Here is an 18,673-nt window from a genome sequence, read left to right as displayed (position 1 = left end):
GGCTGGCCTGTTTAAGGTATCCTTTCAAAGGTTATCGTCTCTCTTTAATGCCAACATCACAGGCTGGTCTGGGCCCCGAGCTAGTCGCAAACAGGAAGTCTCTGCTAATCCTGGTCTTCCCTAATGACGCAGAGGAATTCTCAATATTCCCATTGTCTTCCTGACTGCACTTCCTCACAAATCTTCAGCCGCATTGTTTGGCTCGGATTCTTTCTAAGAGCTGGGACAGTTAGGATTTCTTAAATCCATATTCAAGGGTGAGTGAATGTGAAGCTGAAATCAGGATAAATCCATGTTATGACTAAAAGTGGACATCGATTTGGTGTTTCTGCATTTTAACAAAGATCAACAAACAATCAAGTAGTGTGAGCAGCACTGTGTTGCATTTTTTTGGATTTTCCATTAATTTAGTAACTAAAGCACATAATCAGTAGTATTTCTGTCTGACTTCACTGAATAACAAGCACTAAAACTCAATAACTTAAACAATCTTATATTTAAACTTTTTGCACCATAAGACTGATTTTGGTACCAATATTAACCCGTAGGGACAGTTTGGTACATTTTACACGATTTTCATTCCTCATTTTTTTGATAATTTTGGCTGTGTTCATGCATATGGCATACATTTTGGCAAGATTGTGTATTTTCTTTTAGTTTTGGAATTTCCTGCTCAGCTCCTAGGATAAGTCTAAAATACACTGTGCAAGAAAACTGTTACATTCATACTGTTAAGTGCAAAAAATAATAATAATAATATGTATTATTTCTGGGTGTCTTTCTGTCTTTTGCATTGGAATTTGTAATTTTTATTATTTTCCACATAATTACGTAATTTTTTTCCATATTTGACATATGGAGAAAATACATGCTATTTCCACTAGCTGCACTATTTATTTTAAAATTAAAAATATGGTGGCATCATGACAAAAAAACTGGTATTTCAAGGGTTAAAATTCTGGAAATTAATGAATATTTGATATTTATGATTAGGAATCATGTCGGTTAAAAAATTTAACTCAATTAAAGTAGAAAATAACACCAATTTATAATATTCTCTTAAAGCTGGATTTTGAAAAGCACATATTGTGTGCAGGGTGTGTGTAATTTGAAAGTCCCTAAGGGTTAATAAAGTTGTATTTTCTGTGTACACAGGTCTCTTTTTTCAGCTGTTCAACCATTGTGGCTGTATTTGCTCATGCTAAGTCGCCAGTTCTTGTGTTTATCTCAAACAAACCGCATCTGCTGTCACTAGAACATCATTTCCAGTACTTGATTTTTATTTAGGTTTTTTTTTTTTTTCAAATCTGACACTTGCAACCCATGGCTTTTTTCCACCAGGGATTTTACACTAAAAATCTGGCATATTAAGCCAAAACATGATCTTTTCCTAATATTGACCAAGCAGTTTTTGTGCCTAAAACCAACAACTTGTTTACCCCAGGTTCCGCTACATAACGCCAAACAAAAGTAAAGTGTCAGTGGTCAGCAGAAAAGCCAACACTTTCTTTGACGATTGGGTTGGCTGATGCTTTAAGGAGCTAGGTAAAGCTTGGACTGCCATTGTTTTAAATCAGTATGATTATTGAAGTAAATGTAACTGTACGCAGAAGTGTTGTGCCACTGCCTCATGTGCTCTGAATGCTGATGCACGGATTCAAGCCGGGCCTGTCATGGGTATAGTCCAGTCTAGCTTAGCTCCTATCAGCATTATTCCAAAGCACTCAGGCATGACATCTGCCAAGAGGCCTGCTGCAGGGTTTGGCCTCATCACCAGGAACACGTCCAAGTCAAATATTGTTGCCCTCGCACATTGTGGGGCAGCACCCTGTCACAGCTCCTCTTTAACCAGGAGGTGATGTTTATGACAGCGCTCGGAAAATTAATGGCACCGTTTCCATACAGGATGAAAAAAAACAACAAAAAAAAAAAAACGTGGGAGGTACAACATACCACACACACTCATGCACTTAGGATGTGGTGGTGAGGGAGGGGGAAGGTGGGGTGAGGCCTTTTTCTACATCACAACTTGACCAGTGTGTTATCGGCAGCAGAGATACGTCCGACACCGTGCTCCAAAAAAGTAGGATCAAAGTGGATGACATAAGCCAGCGCAGCCTTCAGAGGAGTAAGATAAATGTACAGAGCGCAGTCTTTATCAAAGGCTCGCCTGTTTTAAGATCCTGATTAAAGCTTGCGGAGCTCCCCCTCCCCCCTTCCCAGTGGAAATAGGTGTTCAAACATGATTCTGTTTTAGTTGGCCTGCAGCTCTGCTGAGAAGCTCCCCCTTTGGGCTTGCCATGAGACTCCTGCAATCGCCGGCTGTCACACTGCAGCACAAGGAATTCACAGTGTTTTTACTGTGTTTTTCAAACCATGAAATGCACTTCAGTTCTGCCCTGCAAGAGGAAAAGAATAATAGAGACTGTGACTCCGTTTGATCTCCGCTTTTTTTATGGCTCTGAAATAACTAAACTTGTGGTTTAAGACAACACTAACATTGTCCAAAGCAATAAGAGCAACGCTACACGTCTGGTGGTGCAAACGTGTTTATCTTTGTCACCCTTTTCCTGGCCTCCACTGGCTGATATCAGACTATTTTCTGCAAAGACAAGATGAGTAGATTTTGTTTTTTTGTCACAGGGGAGAAGATAAATGAGGGGGATATCCATATTACAACCAGGCCACCACTGTGATATCAGCTGAGCCAGATGGAGGCTGGAAATACGTCGCTGATAAATAAAGTCGAGCTGGAAGTACTGTAAGGGCACACAACTGAAGAGAGGACAGGATGGAAAGTAAATACCAGCCCTCAGCTAAATACTGGGAAACTCTGGCTGTGGTTTGGAAGTTTATCTACTGTACCAGCCACTTTGGTAGGTAACTAAAGAAAATAGTTAAAGCAGCAGGTGAGTTCTGGCCAGCCGCTGTGGTAACTGTGGCCAAATGTTAGTTTGGATATGTGTGTATGATTTGGAAAGGAGACAAAAAATGTGCTGTAGTAAGCTCCTGTAATAAACAGCATCATTTAGTCCAGGGACACTCCACTGGCTTTGCTTGAGGGCCAGTTTCTCAAAATGACAAAAGGTCAGGGGCCAGTCACAACAGCCCCATACATGTTAGGATTTTGGGATGTTTCTATAATATAAGGACATTTCTCGGGTTTTAGGGACATTTCTAGTATTTTGGGACATTCCAGGGATTTAAAGACATTTCCAGGATTTTATGACTTTTCTTGGATTTTAAAACATTTCTTAGATTTCAGGGCATTTTTAGGGTTCGAGAACATTTCTTAGATTCTAGGACATCATTAGGATTTTAGAAAGTTTCTTGGATTTTAGAACATTTCTAGGATTTTAAAACATATCTAAAATTTTGGGATAATTTTAGGGTTTTAGCATGTTTCTAGGATTTCAATTTTAGGACACAGGGGCTTAGCCAGGACTACTGTCTGGGTATTTGGGGGATCCTCCATCGGTACTTTTTTGATAAACAAGCTCTATTCTGATACTGTTTTATGCACTTTGGCACCTTATGTATACTCAGAGTACAAAAACAATTCTCAATGTTAATCACTTTATTTTTATTGTGAATAAGAAAATGGTTGGGGTGCCACCTAGCACCCTATCAGGGGCCAGATTCGACCCCCAGGCTGTAAATTGAGTGTCACTGGTTTAATCATTTGTGAGACCACTGGTTTCTGTGCTGGTTTAAAAGAGGAGCGCGGTGGTGTGATTGGATTTCTGATGTGAGTTTCTTTAGTGAGATATTCAGATTAAGTGCTCATGCTGCTGTTCTCTTTATCGCAGCCAAACTGATGTTACTGCAGCAAGAGATCATCACTTCCTGTTTGATGATTCTTTCCAGGAAGGATATTTTTTACAGAGTGTTTAGAACAACATGTAAACAAAATGTAAAAGCATCTGCCTATGTGTTATTGACACAGCTGACTAAAATGATGGGAGTGCAACATGGAGAGAAGTCAGACAAGAGTTTAAGACTTCTCCTTGAACCTGATCATTCTACATTACTCTAAGTATCTTTTTCTGCATTATGTTCTGTTAACAAATAAACTTGTTCTATGGTGTATACTGGACAACGTGTAAGCTGATATCGATATATCTGTGACGGGCGAATATCAGCTGATAAAACCAGCTGACGTATCAGTCGAACACGATTCTGGGAGCACAATCCCTGCTGGAAAAGCAATGTCTCTTTAAAAAAAAACAACCACTTTGCACAGCACTATCCCCTGTGGAAATACAGTTATTGTTTGCTAAAAAACACACATTTGATGGCTTCAAGGCCTCTTAAAGAACAGCGGGCTAAAAAGCCACAGAAAACACAGCAATGACTTGATAAAACACAACTGATTTTGTTTTTTGTTGGTCTTGAACAGCAGTCAGCAGTGTGGTAGGCATCAGTAACGGTGACACACCATCCACTATCCGATAACTAAGCCAGTTCATACACTACGTTACTCACGTTATGTTACGTAGAAACATTGTTATGATGTATATATAAGGTTATAGTGGTGTGCAGAAAAGTAAAATGCCAACATTTTCTTTTGGGTTGAAATCAGAGGACATAAAGTTGGTAAACTGAATAATGGGGTAAAAATGAAAACTACTAAAATGCTAAAATCTTAAGAGAATTTATGTTAAAAGAACTGTGCCTTACTATGAGACTCTACCCGACCATTACCTCATCTATATTAAAGCCACCATGAGGCATTCAAAATACAGCACACTCAAGGCTTCAGCTCTCACTATCTGACATAAGATAAATAGGTTACATATTGCTTTTCTGACAAATATGGGCGTGCACATTTTCACTCTTGTTTGCCCTCCAACAAAGCTCATTAAAGCAAAAATCCTCTATCAGTTTCAACACATATGTGTGAAATATATCAGCAGTAAGTGTCAGATATAGGTCAATGTGACGCATAAAGTTAATTTTCTTCTTCCTCATTTCAAAAATAAAACAAAACACAGCCAGATTTTTTTGGTATTTTTGTACCTTTTTAGGAACCAATGTTAACCATTTCTGCCTAATGTTGGCACACACAAGATTTTCATTGTTTGGTTAATTGTGTTTATTCCATTAAAGGTGCAACAACTAATAGATTAACTCATTGCAACCTTAGATTTCTATGTTTCTTTCTGGGTTCAAAGTGGTTTTGAAATAGTGAGTTTCAAAGGTTTTCCATTTCAAATAGCAAAATAATATAACCTTTTAGTTTTGTAAATAAAAAGTCCAAAATTGCATATAAATTAAGAAAAAAATAAGAAAGCACATAATGTAAATTAATTGTCACAGAATCAATAATATTTGAATTACTTGATTTTGACAAAACTGTCAAGAAGAACCCTTAAAATTTTGATAATCTATTATTGGTCTGAGTCATTTTTAAGAAATTCTAGCTTCTTTAAAGTCAATATTTTCTGATTTTTTTTTTGTGCCTCTTAGACTGTAAACAAAACATGACATTTGAAGACATCATCTTGTGCTCTGGAAAACACTGCAGAACACAGTTTTCCCTACCTTTTTTTTCCATAGATGTTTTTCTCTGTCTTTTTAAAAATAATAATAATAATAAAAATAAATAAATAAAATCTACTTATTTCTGGAATTTGTGGAATATTTCTAACTAACTGCATTTTTTCCCATGTTTTTGAAAGAAATCACACCAGTTTGCTAAAGGTTCAGAGGTTTAAATCTTTGTTAAAGGCATCTGAAAGCAGTACAAGAAAAGTGATGTTGCTCCAGGTATCAAAGGGTCAACACTTCTTTAGCTGCAGCTCTTTATACCATTAGGTACAGTACTTTGGTGACGTGCATAAATAAGTTAATTTGATGAAAAAGACTCCAAAGTTTATGTCCTTTGTTTAGCAGCAGGTAGCTCAAACGTAACTGATTTTAAATCCCTTGTATCTGTTAATAGACTCAAACCATCTGCAATTCTCTCTGGCGAGAACCTCATCCACATGTTAATATGCATTACAATGACAAGAAAATATGCAGAGAATTTGGCCTGTCTAAATTTTAGAAGCTTGAAAGTTAAACCATGAGCTCAAATCTTTGGCATTTCAGCGAGACTGTGTGTAGGAAACAGAGAGAGACACACTGACATTGACCTGATGAGAAACCGTCCATCAGCAGCAGCTGGTCTCTCAGGATACAAATCAAAAACACAAAGTCCTGGACTCGCTCTTGTGGCGGGGAGGGATCGAGCCGAAGACGAGGAGAGAAGGTACAGGGGGCTTGAAGCCTCTGGAAGACATGTGCACCGCTCTAAGTAGGAGAGATGCCGTCCAGTATTTACTCAGGTGGAATAATACACAGCCAAAGCAGTCCAGTGTGTAGTGATAAAACAAAGAAGATTCTGAAGAATGTGCTCCATATGTTGCTAAGAGCGGATAAGCATTAGCTGAATTCCCAGATTGGGTATCAGTGTTTTGACCATAAATGGGTTCCTTCATTCACTCATAGGGCTACCTTTTTAGCCAAAATGATTACCTACTGAACCTTGGTAATGCTTTAGGAATATACCATCGCTGCTGCATCGCTAAAGGAGTTAACACACCAAGGCTCGATTTTTCACCCTTGAGGAGAAAAGAATGAAGCGGTTGGTTCACAGGCTGATAACTGGAGCTGCAGAACAGCTTTAAGATCTAATATAACAGGCTGGCGGCGCATGTAGATGCAGCAGCCAGTAGCTCCTCACATCCTTGCTACTTTTTTGCTATATTTTTCTATTTTTTCGACTCCATGGCCCCTTCTGCTGAAGCACGTCTTTTCTATGACAAAGAAGCACTTATCAACAGCAAGAAATGTTGTTTGGGGTTTGGACTGAATGCAGCAAACCACAATACGACCTCCACCAACGGCATACGCCGAGCGGCCAGTCAGACCAGAGGGGACAAATGAAACGGAAAGCGTCGGACGAAGAGAGGGAGGAGAGCCTGTATCAGGACAAGGCTGACCTGACTTAGACTAAGAGGATTTCCTCTAACAAAACTTCTTCTGTCTAATGTCCAGTCGCAGGAGAATAATGTGGATGAGATGTGATTTTTAACACATCTTCACAGAGACATGGTTAACCCCCAACATCCCAGATCAAGCTTTTGCAGTGGATGGGTGGACTTTGTTCAGAGCCGACAGGACACAAGACTCCGGATGGACTTTTCATAGTAGCTGGTGATTTTTTATCAACTCGGCCTTCAACTCCAAAGATGTAGCAGGATCAAGGACACATTTTAATTCAATAAATCTACGTTATGGCTTGTATTTACGCCATGCTACAAAGTCCAGCAGCTGGAAGAGGCGCTGCTGGTTGGCTGTTTCTTTTCTGAACACCAAGTCATCTCAGTCATCCAGTCACAGAAGAAACAGCACCAAGGTCATTTAATCCCAACTTTATTCTAACTTCATTCCCAAAATATGCTGTTGTGGTAAAACAGACCTCTACTGAACTGTCTGAACAGATTTATTATTTGATTTTTAGATTTAAATGTCCCTTCATCGGGGCTCTGGATCAGTTGACAATTTGTGCCCTCTCCTCCTTTAGATCAGTTGACTGCATGTTTTCTCTTCTTTAAAATGGATACAGTAGTTACAAAATTACTTAAAAAGATTAATCTCACACACACTGACTATGCAGCCTCACAGAGCAGATGTGTCTCACAAGTTGAGTTCAGACTGTTGAGTAACTCTTGGCTTTCCTCCACGACAGAAGGCCAGAAAGAAGATGAGTCCAGACACAAACTGGAACGGTCTAATCACTGTTTTGGATGGATATCCAAAGACATGATGTAAGAAAGATGGGACGCAGAATGTAAACAAAGGCAGAAATGTATATCTGGATTGGCTGCATCGATAAAACTATATCTTTTGTTATTTTAGTGCGTGAGGCTGTAAATCAATTTGACGAGTAAAATTAAACGCATTCATTTTCATGTAAGATGTTATTTGTGCGCTTTCATCCATTATTGTTGATTTAAAGGTATTTTAGTGACTAAATTTTAGAGTGTAGCAGGTTTATTATAGGACCTTACTACACAAAGTGTTGACTTTGAGCCTAAGGAGTCCAAAACACACCGCCTCCACATGGCAGGTGCACATTCCTCCAGGGACAAGCCAGAAACCTTTAGGTAGTATTTAACACAGATGTTCAATCCTCCCTAACATATTACAAGCCCATGCACCCTGTGTCTTCCTAATACATGGATGGGAGTTGGAGTGAAAACACACTAAGGTTCATGAGTCCATGAAAAGTGCAAATGAAAGGAATGCAAAAAGATAATATGGCTGTAAATAATGATTGATTACAGCAGTGGATGAAATCAACCTCAGGGTACATATTAAATATCTCAGACAGGGAGAAGACTGTGACCTTGACATGCCAAAGGAAAATATTCAGATCACAATACGTCCAAACTAAACTTTGCTAAGTAGTTTTGACAATGGACTGCATGTTCTGCTACGCTCAAGTTTTCAATTAAAAAAAGAAAACTAATATACAACTAAAGGAATGCCAGGTATGTGCACCGGGAGGTTATACTACAGTGAGTGCAATGCTGCCAATCATGATTGGCAAAATCTTCTTTTTCATGATCAAGTTAAGTCAGACTAACTTGGTTTACTGAAGTTGATAACACTAACAAGGAACAATGTGATTTAAGTCATTTTTAAGTTGCAACAACTTCACAAAATTAAGTAAATGAGCTTAATGTAAGTAAATGTATCAATTAAATATAAAGTAAACATAAATTGAGATTAAAAGTTATATTTAAATGCCTCATCCAAGGAAATAGGTTTCTAAGGTTATAAGTTAGACCGATTTGTCACATTTTACAGTGTAGGTATGACATACAATCAGTCCCAATTTTGCCACTATAAAGGTGTATATCCTAAAAGTCACTTTGTGAAAAAACAAAACAAAAAAACAACAACTGATAAATCAAGTTTCTTTTTGTTACAATCTGTTGAACTGTTACAGAGGAAAAAGGCTATAAGGATGTGAGTTCCTGTGTATCTACAGTCTTTGTTGACTGTGATTTAGGACATATTAATCCAAGACAAAACACAAGAGACTGCCTTGATGCCAAAATTAAATAAAGTAATCCCTTCAATAATCTGTGCCCCAATAAATCTTCAGCTGTGTCCAAAATGAGAACTCTTTATGGAGCGGTGACAGAGAGCAACCATAGTTTATCCAGACTCCCAGATGGCCTCCACGTAATGCAAAACTTCCTTTGATAACATGTAGACCACTTAATATGATTCCCCATCTTCCCAGTAGCAAATCAAGCTGATGGGTGTTTTGATGGTGATGGCCCACAAGCTGAATGTTTTCCCAATGCAGCTGAAAAAAAAAAAAAAACACTAATGCATTGGAAAAAAAAATCCTGAGAGATTAGATTAAGTGTATCCGTTTTCATTTGCTCTGAAAATGGTCCAGGGGGCCACATTTTTGGGGCGATGTCTCTGGACAATAGCAGCTGTTCACAAGAGGGAGGGGTGCAGCAGAAATCATTACAGCGGGGCTCATCCAGGCTTTCAGTGGTAAAAACCGTGAGTGGAGTAGTGCCACTTGCATTCTGGGATATGCGATGTTTGATTTCATGGGTAAACAAACCTTTCATCCGCCCTGAAACGGCTTCCAAATGGCCCACGGCGTGTTCTCACTGGATTTGGCTTTTGTAACTCTACCAACTAATTATGCTTTCATTCAGGAAAATATTGCATGTCAGAGCTTTGCCATTGATAGCAGCTGCATCTCTCAGAGGAAACCCTGTCAAAATAATTCAAATATGCATGGATCAGATTAATCTAGCCTTTTATTATCTTTCAATTGCCATTTATTAAGAGCTCTAGAGGACAATTGTATATAACATGAGTGCAGTTTAATCTTTCTTTTCCTCATTCCTCTCCAAATCCCTCAGTGGCAGATATGGTGCATTGAGAGACAGGGCACAGCTGCCATGTTGGCTGCATGCACTAACATAACACATAATGCTTTGGCTATCCATTTTCTTTTTATAGACCAAGACACTGGCCATGAAATCCACGTCTTGTAATCAGCCAAAAGTAATACTTCACAGTTAAATGTTATGGTTCTCCTCAAGACCTGCAACTGTGAGAAAGAGCAGCCAAAGTATGACAGTTCAAAGCTCAGAGGAAAAGAGGCAAAACAGCAGTTAGAACAATAGCGTTAGGGTGTATCCTGCAGGTCAGTGATACTTCATTTGCAGGACAAATATGGCCCCCAGTAGGGTGGCCCCTCAACCATTTTCTACTACAAAATAAAAATAAAGTGATTGACACTGGGAATTGTTTTTGTACTTTTAGTATACATAATGTGCCAGTGTGCACAAAACAGCATCATAGAGCTTGTTTATCAAAAAAGGTTTTGATGGAGGAGCCCCGAACACCCCGACAGAGGTCCTAGCTAATCCCCTAATGGGCTAAAACCCTAGAAACATCTTAAAATTCTAGAGATGTCCTAAATCCCCAGAAATGTCCTGAAATACCAGAAATGTCCAGAAATACTGAAAACATTCTGAATACCTAGATCCATCTAAAACCCGAGAAATGTTCTGAAAACCTAGAACCACCCTAAAATCCAAGAAATGTCCTAAAATCCTAAAAAAAAAATGTCTTAAAATGCTAAAAGTGTCTTAAAAACTTGGAAATGTGTCCTAGTCCTAGAAAAGTCGTAAAATCTGGAAAACATCCTAAAATCTGAGAAATGTCAGAGAGTGCCTTAAATTCCTTGAATCACAGTAAAATCCTAGAATTCTCCTAAAATTGTAGAAAAATCCTAGATATGCCCGAAAATCCTACAAATGACCTGAAATCCTAGAAATATCCAAAAATCCTAAAAATGTCTGAAAATCCCAGAAATGTCTGAAAATCCTAGATCCATCCTGAAATCACAGATATGTCCTAAAATCCTAGAAACATGTACTGGGCTGTCGAGTATCCCTGCTGTAGGTTTTTCTGTCTCAGGTGAAATTAGTCTTAGAACTAAAAAAAGAAAATAGATGCTGATCAGGTGATCTCAAATATCACAATGGTCGCTTCTCCAGACAAAAAGTCCTTTTTTTGTCCTTTTGATAGATGGTTGCAAACTGTTGGGGCCTTATCCCCACCTCTCCACAACTCTGTGACACCATTCAAGTCAAGGTCATATGATAGCCCTGCAGGACGCTTTCCTTTCTAAAGGCTGTCCACCTTAGTCCTGCTGCTTTGAAATCAAACTTGCCATTGTTATTTTTACTGCCCATGACAGGGACAAAGGGACCGGGCAGCGGGGACACACACACGGCTTGTAATGCAATAGGGCTGGGAATTCCTCTTTAATTTCAATGCTATACTTGATCTCTGGGCTGCATGACTGACCACCTTATTATCTATAGCGACAGGAGCTTATCAATACAGAACTCGCTGGGTCCACAGACCAAAGACAAACACTTCCTTTATGCAGGATGTCCCCTCTGGGCATGAGACACACAGCACAGGCCAACCAGCTAAATTCCACAACTGAATGGGTGGGAGACTGAAAATAATTTTTAAACAGTCAAATTAGTCGGAGAAGATAGTAAAATTGAAGAAACAAAATTCACCGGCTTTCCTCAGTTTCTTGATTTAAAAAAAAACATGCATTCATATTGAACAAAATTAAAGTAAGTTCAGTTAAACAAATTAGAAATCTCTGATAATAAAAAACTTTGCTGTGGCCACTTCCAGAAAAATATATTAATTAAATTTAAAATGTCCACACTGATCTACTATTGTCTATTGGTGAGCAAAACTAGCTGTCAAATATTAATTATTGGCCAGGTTTACTGTTGACTTTCACCAGCCACAACTACAAAGCATGTCCCTTTCGGTGAAATATACTGAAATTATCATGCACATAGGTAATGCAATGAGAAAAAACTGCACACAAACTGAATTAAATACTTATTTTTGGTCTTAAATAAGTAAAAATCCATTAAGTGTGGTTAGTTATCAGATGCCAAAATATTTATGTATCGATGCGCATAAATTCAGAATATTTGAAATGGTTTCAAATATGCAGACAAAGCCGATCATTTCATTTTTGTTGTTTTTGAATTTTGATGATTCCTAACATACATTTTCATTGTTTTATGGTATTGTAAAATTTCTCACATTACATTTCAGAGACAACTGTTAAACGTTCAATTAACCAACTTCTCAGAGCCAATGGGTCAAGTCAAATAGTTTGCATGGTAAAATTTTTGGAGAACCAATATATTATCAGTTATTTCTTGTTTGACAGGTAGAGTGCAACTCACCTCGTTTTTTTTCTTTATTACTGATACAACAAACCGACTTTTGTGGTAGTCCTGCTGCTCTGGAAACAGCTGAGAGCAAACACAATCGTACGCGCTTTGTGGCGAGGCACTGTGCCAGGTGCATTGTTTTAATGAAGTTCTCTCGTTGCTGAGTGACTGATGGCTTATTATTGGCTTCTTAGGTGAGTGAATGTTGACTTTCAGGGTAGTCGATTACAAAATCATTCAACAATTGATCAAGCTGAAATACAAAATCATCAGTTATTATCATTAATCATCATGTCTGTTATGTTATTTCTTTTTAATGCATCATGACTAACTAGATCATCAATTTTAATGAAATGATACCATCTCCTACTATAATAAATTACACCTGTAAAACAACTGTGGTTTGGTTAACCGCATACATTTTCAAATTATTGAAAAATAGCTAACATGTTGAGTCCTATTTTGGTATTTTTAGTCTAGGGATGTCAATTTCGATCTTTTTTTTTTTAGCCCCACACATTTACTGGTAAATAACCAATTACTTTTTAAGACAAAATGTGAAATCATGTGAAACACAATAAGTACTTAGTAAATCCCCACTTTTGGAAGTTTGAATGTTAATACTTTGCACTAAATATCAAAAGTTGGACCTTAATCAATCAACAACACTACATACTCAGATATATTACTTTTCAACTGAAAAAAAGTGGTTTTGGGGTTTAATTGCTCTTTAAGTGTGGTGCTCCATTGACTCAGTAAGCTGGCATCTGGTGGAAAGTTAAACCACTAAACATTTAATTAGTTTCTGGTGCAGATTTGGTTACAGGTGTGGAAGAACTTACTATATATATATACTGCCTTGTATAAGACAAGACGTTTCTGAACATTTCTGCTTTATTTTTAATAAACTTCTGCATTTACTTGGAAGAAAAGTAAAATATGCTGCATGCTTATTTTTATCTCATTTAATCCAATCCTTGGAGTCATGGGCACAATCTCTCTGTGTAATCAGAGCCCTACAGGTGTCAGTGTATTAATGCTCCATGCATAACTGCCTTTAACTGTGCCCATTCATTAGTTTAACATTAGTTTGATGTGTTGCACACTGATACCATCAGAGCCTCTCAACAAACAGCTGAAAACAAACAGGGAGCAGAGTGGGTGGTGGCAGCACACCTCCAGTTTCAGATGTGAACCTTCCAACAATGGACACCCTCAGGCACCCTGTGCAGGTGTGACCTGGATTTGATAAAAAACCTAACTTCTTACCCAGTGCAAATAAAGCCAAAGCTGCCCAGGTGCAGCTTTTGTTTGTGTGTGACTTTTGGCAGCGAAGCAGCTTTCGCAACAGGGCCGGGGAGGTAAAGCACAATGAAGGCAAGGCACTGAAAGCTTTACAAGTTCAGCTGATCAGAAAGATAGCGGACGGCTCCTTCTACTGACTGAGCGCTTAGGAGAAAAACTACAAGAAATAAAATGTATTAAAGTCAATATTTTGAATGCAAAAAAGGCTTTCTAGTGTTCCTTTGTCTTGATCCTAAATAGAAGGGAGGGGGCAGGGACCGCACACAAAGGGAAGACGAGCTCTGTTCATCAAGAGTTATGTCCGCTATCAATCTCTTGTAAAGCCGTTTGGGGCCAGACAGAAGAGACAGAATAACCTGACAAGTGTATTAGGTGACAGGTGTAATTTCAACCTGACTTGAAAGGCTGAGTGTCACATGAAAGGAGGACAAAGGAGTGACACCCGTGATGAATGACATGGAAGATGACAATGAAAACGTCAAAGGAGAGCCAATAACTCAGCTTTAAGTATTTTCTTTATCTTGCCCATTATGGGCCTAAAATGGATGATTTTCCGTGTCCTAACAGTCCTTTACGCTTAATGATAAATTAAGTAGGTGATACTTGAGACAGTGGACCAGTCCCATTTCTTTGCTTCACCCCTACACCTTGTTTTCCTGTGCCACCTTGCCCATCATAACAGAAGTTGTTGCAGTACTTACATTTGTTTTGGGAGTATCTCCACTTTATTTGAGTGATTATATGTCTATCAGCTTTCACTTTTACTCCACTACATTTTGTACAATAAATGTATACTTTTACTACAACACATTTTCCCAAACTGTTTCAGTTCTTTACTGCAAAACAGGGAAGAGAGAGAGAGAGGAAAGGAAGAGCAGATGATTGAAGCAAAGGGAGAAAGGGAGAGAAGGAAAAAAAAGATTTTGTTCTTACAATCCTTTAAATTGTAAATAAGGTCTTGTTTTTTCTTCAAATGTAATGTATGCTCCATTTTTTAGGGTGTGTACATGTTACAAAAACAATTCATAATTCTCAAAATTCTGTTTTTTTGTGAACAGTTCATTTTCGTATTTTAGTATCAAGAAATTACTTTCTGATAGTCAAAGTGATAGTTGCGGATTTTTTGAAGTGAGGCTGTATGAGATGCTAATGTATAGTCAGTGTATTACATACAGTAGCTGTCAGCACGCTCCTGGTTTGCAGAAAGAGATGGGGCACTCACCCCACGGCTCAGTATTACTTTACTGTAAAGAGGGGTTGATATCAAAACATGTTTTAGCCACTTCAAAAAAGGCCTACCTGAAAAAATACAATATCAGTCTAAGTGGACGCTGTACTGAGTGAGTTTTCAATGTGAAGTTTCGTTTCAGTTGGATCACATAGCAGCTGCTTTCATCACTTTCTGACCCAAACAGCTGACTGGCGAAGGACGGGAAATATAGCAAAAGGCTGTGTGACCTGTAAAGCGGTGAAAATACTCCAAATACAGCGCCCGCTCTTGGACTGATATTGATATTTTAGGTAGGCCTTTTAAAAACCAAAAAAACCAAAAAAAGTGGTTAAAATATATTTTTATATCAACTATCAATTATGTCCCTAAAGGGGTCTGAAAGTCCCTCATGGGAAACAATGGATAACTAATTAGCTGCCAGCACATCAGCATTCTAGCAGGGGTTTTCTGTTATGGTTGTTATTAAAAAAATGACAATAATACATTGAAAATACATTTGTGAGTTTCTTTTGTTGGTTGTGCAGCCATCTAGCCCATTAATTCTCATGCTCAGGTTGGAGTGTGCCTCTGAAAAACCTCCGTTTGGAGCGGCATGTAGCCCTAACACTTTGCCCTACACCTCTATCCAAACAAGAATTGGGACACCCTACCCTTCGACAGGAAAGCACAAAACGGAGGGGTAAGGGCTAAGTGGTTTAGGGGCAAGGGATGAATTGGGATTAAGCCAGTGTCAGCAAACACTGGTTAAGTTTCAAAAAAAGACAGTAAAAGTTTAGAGTGACATGAAAAAATATGCCATTTGTGTTTGATTTGGATTTTAAATTTGAAGGAAAGCATGCACGAAAAAATGACTTAAATGCTACTTAAAATAACAATAATGTGCAAACATAAAAAATAATGGGGGAAAAAAGTGGAAAACACGTGTAGGACAAGGACTGCTTTGCATTAGAGAGCAGTAAAAATACGGGTAGATGTGAGGACCTGGAGCGCGTTAGTGGGACTGATTCTCTGGTTTGAGGAGCGTGGCAGAGAGGAGCTCGAGTCATGTGTTTCAATAGGCACTTAGAAACATTGAACAGTGTGAAAGATACCTCACAACACTGGGTGGTCTTATTATTGAACCTTATCGAAGATTAACGTGGGTAAATTGACACTTGCATAAAGAGGATTAAAGGTGCAACCAAAGGCAGAGGGAAAAAATCTGAACCGTGTCCAACTTCTTCATACTGCATAATTGTTTGAAATGTTTGGCAGATGTTAGTATGAAAATACAGCATGTGTAACATGTGTATAAATACCACACGGACACCAGCGAATTACAATATTAATGTTAAAAAATATACATACAGTACAGTATGGATGTAAAGTGTGTATGAAACACAGTGCAACACATGTTTCACTGTATGTCCACACATGTGCAAATGTTGTCTGGAATGCATCTGTGTAATGTAAATACACGGCTGAGGTCAAGCCTCGTCAAACTGTATAAAGATTACCTGTTACTTAAACAGTTTCAAAGAGAAGAGGTATTAAGCGCACAAATGTGGGTTCAATTTTAAACAGAGCGGGCCTCAAAGGAAAATAAACATCTTCCTGATCCAATTTTTCAGCAGAGGAAGCTCTTAAGAGATGAAAAAGAAGAGGAGGTGGGAAAATATCATGTCAGCCAAACAATAATGGTAATCCACGACATGATATTTTGATGTTTTTAACTTTGGCTCTCTTTTCTGAATACAGAAAGAGATATTTTAAATCACTAGGAAGTTTCTTTAAAGAAAAATGCTACATCTTGAAAAAGGTTTCAGTCAATGATGCTCAACTTACGGCAACTTCCAAATGCTCTAATTCACAAAAGAAATTAAGTGGTTGAGGGAGCAGTTTTTGTACTTTTAGTATACATAACGTGCCCTAGTGCATCCAGATAAAGCTTCTTTATTAAAAAAAGTGCTATTTGAGGATCTCCTGCACCTCTTGACTGAAGTCCTAGCCAAGTCCTAAATCTGAGAAACGTCCTAAAAACATAGTTATGTTCTGAAATCCTAGAAACATCCTAAAATCCTAGAAATGCCCTTAAGTCCTAGCAATGTCCACAAATCTGAGTAATGTTCTGAAATCCTAGAAATGTCCTAAAATTCTAGAAACGTCCTAAAATTCTAGAAACATCGTAAAATCTGAGAAACGGCCTAAAATCCCAGAAACATCCTGAAATCTGAGAAACATCTTAAAATCCTAGAAACAATGCTGAAGTCTTAGAAATAACATAAAATCCTTGAAACATCCTACAATCCTGGGAATGTCCTAAAATTCTGGAAACATGTATGGAGCTGCCACAACTGGCCCCTGTCATTTTGCAAAAGTGGCCCCCGAGCAAAGCAAGTTGAGTTTCCTGGTTTAAGTTAAGAAAGAGATGAGAGCTTTTGCATGTTTACACAGCGAACATCCAGCGGGAAAACTTCTGGTGTTACTACCTCTGCTCCGCTTCGTGCACTTCATGTGATCTCATAATTGCAAAGCCCACAGGGGCAGGTAAACGGAGGTCAAACCAAACTCCCTTTTTGTACTCCAGCATCTTCGTGAAGTGAATCATTTGAAGTCAATCAACACGAACCCTCCCCACTGTACGACACCGAACACAACCCCCTAATGGTACACGTTCCATTCATCATATACTGTAAGTAGAGACTGAGAACTGTGTTAAAATCAGTGTTTGTAGAAAAAACAGTCAGTTTCATGGTCAGAGGTTAAAATCTCTCCCTGGTGCATCTAAGTTTAATTAAGCATGCAGGCTTTGTCCATGAATCAAGAGCGCCTCACTGTTGGGCTCAGCTGAGCTTGACTTCAGAGGGGACAGATGTGAAAGGCAGATGCCTGAACCACCTCAAATGAAAGAGTTAAACTTCCACTCCAGGGTCACATCACATGTCAGTGCTCCTCTCACAGTTCATATGATTTTAATGACTGTATCTTTAATCATCACCACAGATGAAGGTTGGAGCCTGGGGTGTCAACGGTTAACCGTTAATTAGTTAACTGAATCCTGACCGAGTACCTCAAACTTTTCATTCCAACCGTTTCACACTCTGCTGCAAGTAGCCCCGGTGTGTGCTGGAGGTCACGGTCTGATGAACCAGACTCTCTCCACTACTGGGCAGCTGCACCTGGACACTCTGTGAAATTCACTAATCTGTAACGGGAACTTTGCAAAACTCAGCTGCAACTGCAGAATACGACCACCGAGCAAGAACGCAGAAAAAACAAAGATGGGACACGGAAAACGGGCTGTGATGGCCGTGGCACCCTATTTTGCCCCTGTACCTGTTACCACTGCATAGCTCTTCGACTACCTCAGTGATCTCTGCCGCAGAGATGGGAGAGAAAATCCGTATCTTTCAGCACTCAGACGAGCATATTCTTGGCTCCTCTCACACTTTGCATCTCTGGAGAATGTTGTGCAGACGCTGTATAGACATGAGCCCGACTGTACCCAAGTGTTACTGCTTTACCACCCACACCAACTTACCACTGTTCCCACTGGAAAGGTGATCACATGCTCCTCGAAAATATTGTATATACAAGTTACTAGCACATTAACAGTTCTCCGAAGTCATAATTACTAATGGAAAATTTGGATGGTACCCGAGTTATGACGCGCATGTCGTTTCAGGGCGGCAGAAATGGCGATAAGCATGGAAACAGAATCAACAGTTGATGGTAAAAAAATATATATGTTGTTATATTTCACATTTTAGTGTAGGCATATATTAACTGTAGCAAGCAAGCAAACTTTTAATTACGAAGCATTTTGTGCACAGAGCGAAGCGAC

The 18,673-nt window shown here is 38.8% G+C and overlaps 1 protein-coding gene across 3 annotated transcripts in view; it reads right to left on the bottom strand.

Annotated features, from left to right (window-relative positions):
- Positions 1-18,673, bottom strand: part of cfap299 (cilia and flagella associated protein 299) — a 115,016-nt gene that overhangs the window by 72,335 nt on the left and 24,008 nt on the right. The window lies entirely within an intron of this gene.

This window comes from Plectropomus leopardus, chromosome 4, assembly GCF_026936395.1.
Source record: "Plectropomus leopardus strain MGB_pleo_1.0 chromosome 4, ASM2693639v1, whole genome shotgun sequence".
Taxonomy (NCBI): domain Eukaryota; kingdom Metazoa; phylum Chordata; class Actinopteri; order Perciformes; family Serranidae; genus Plectropomus; species Plectropomus leopardus.
This window is presented reverse-complemented; position numbering and strand designations above follow the sequence as displayed.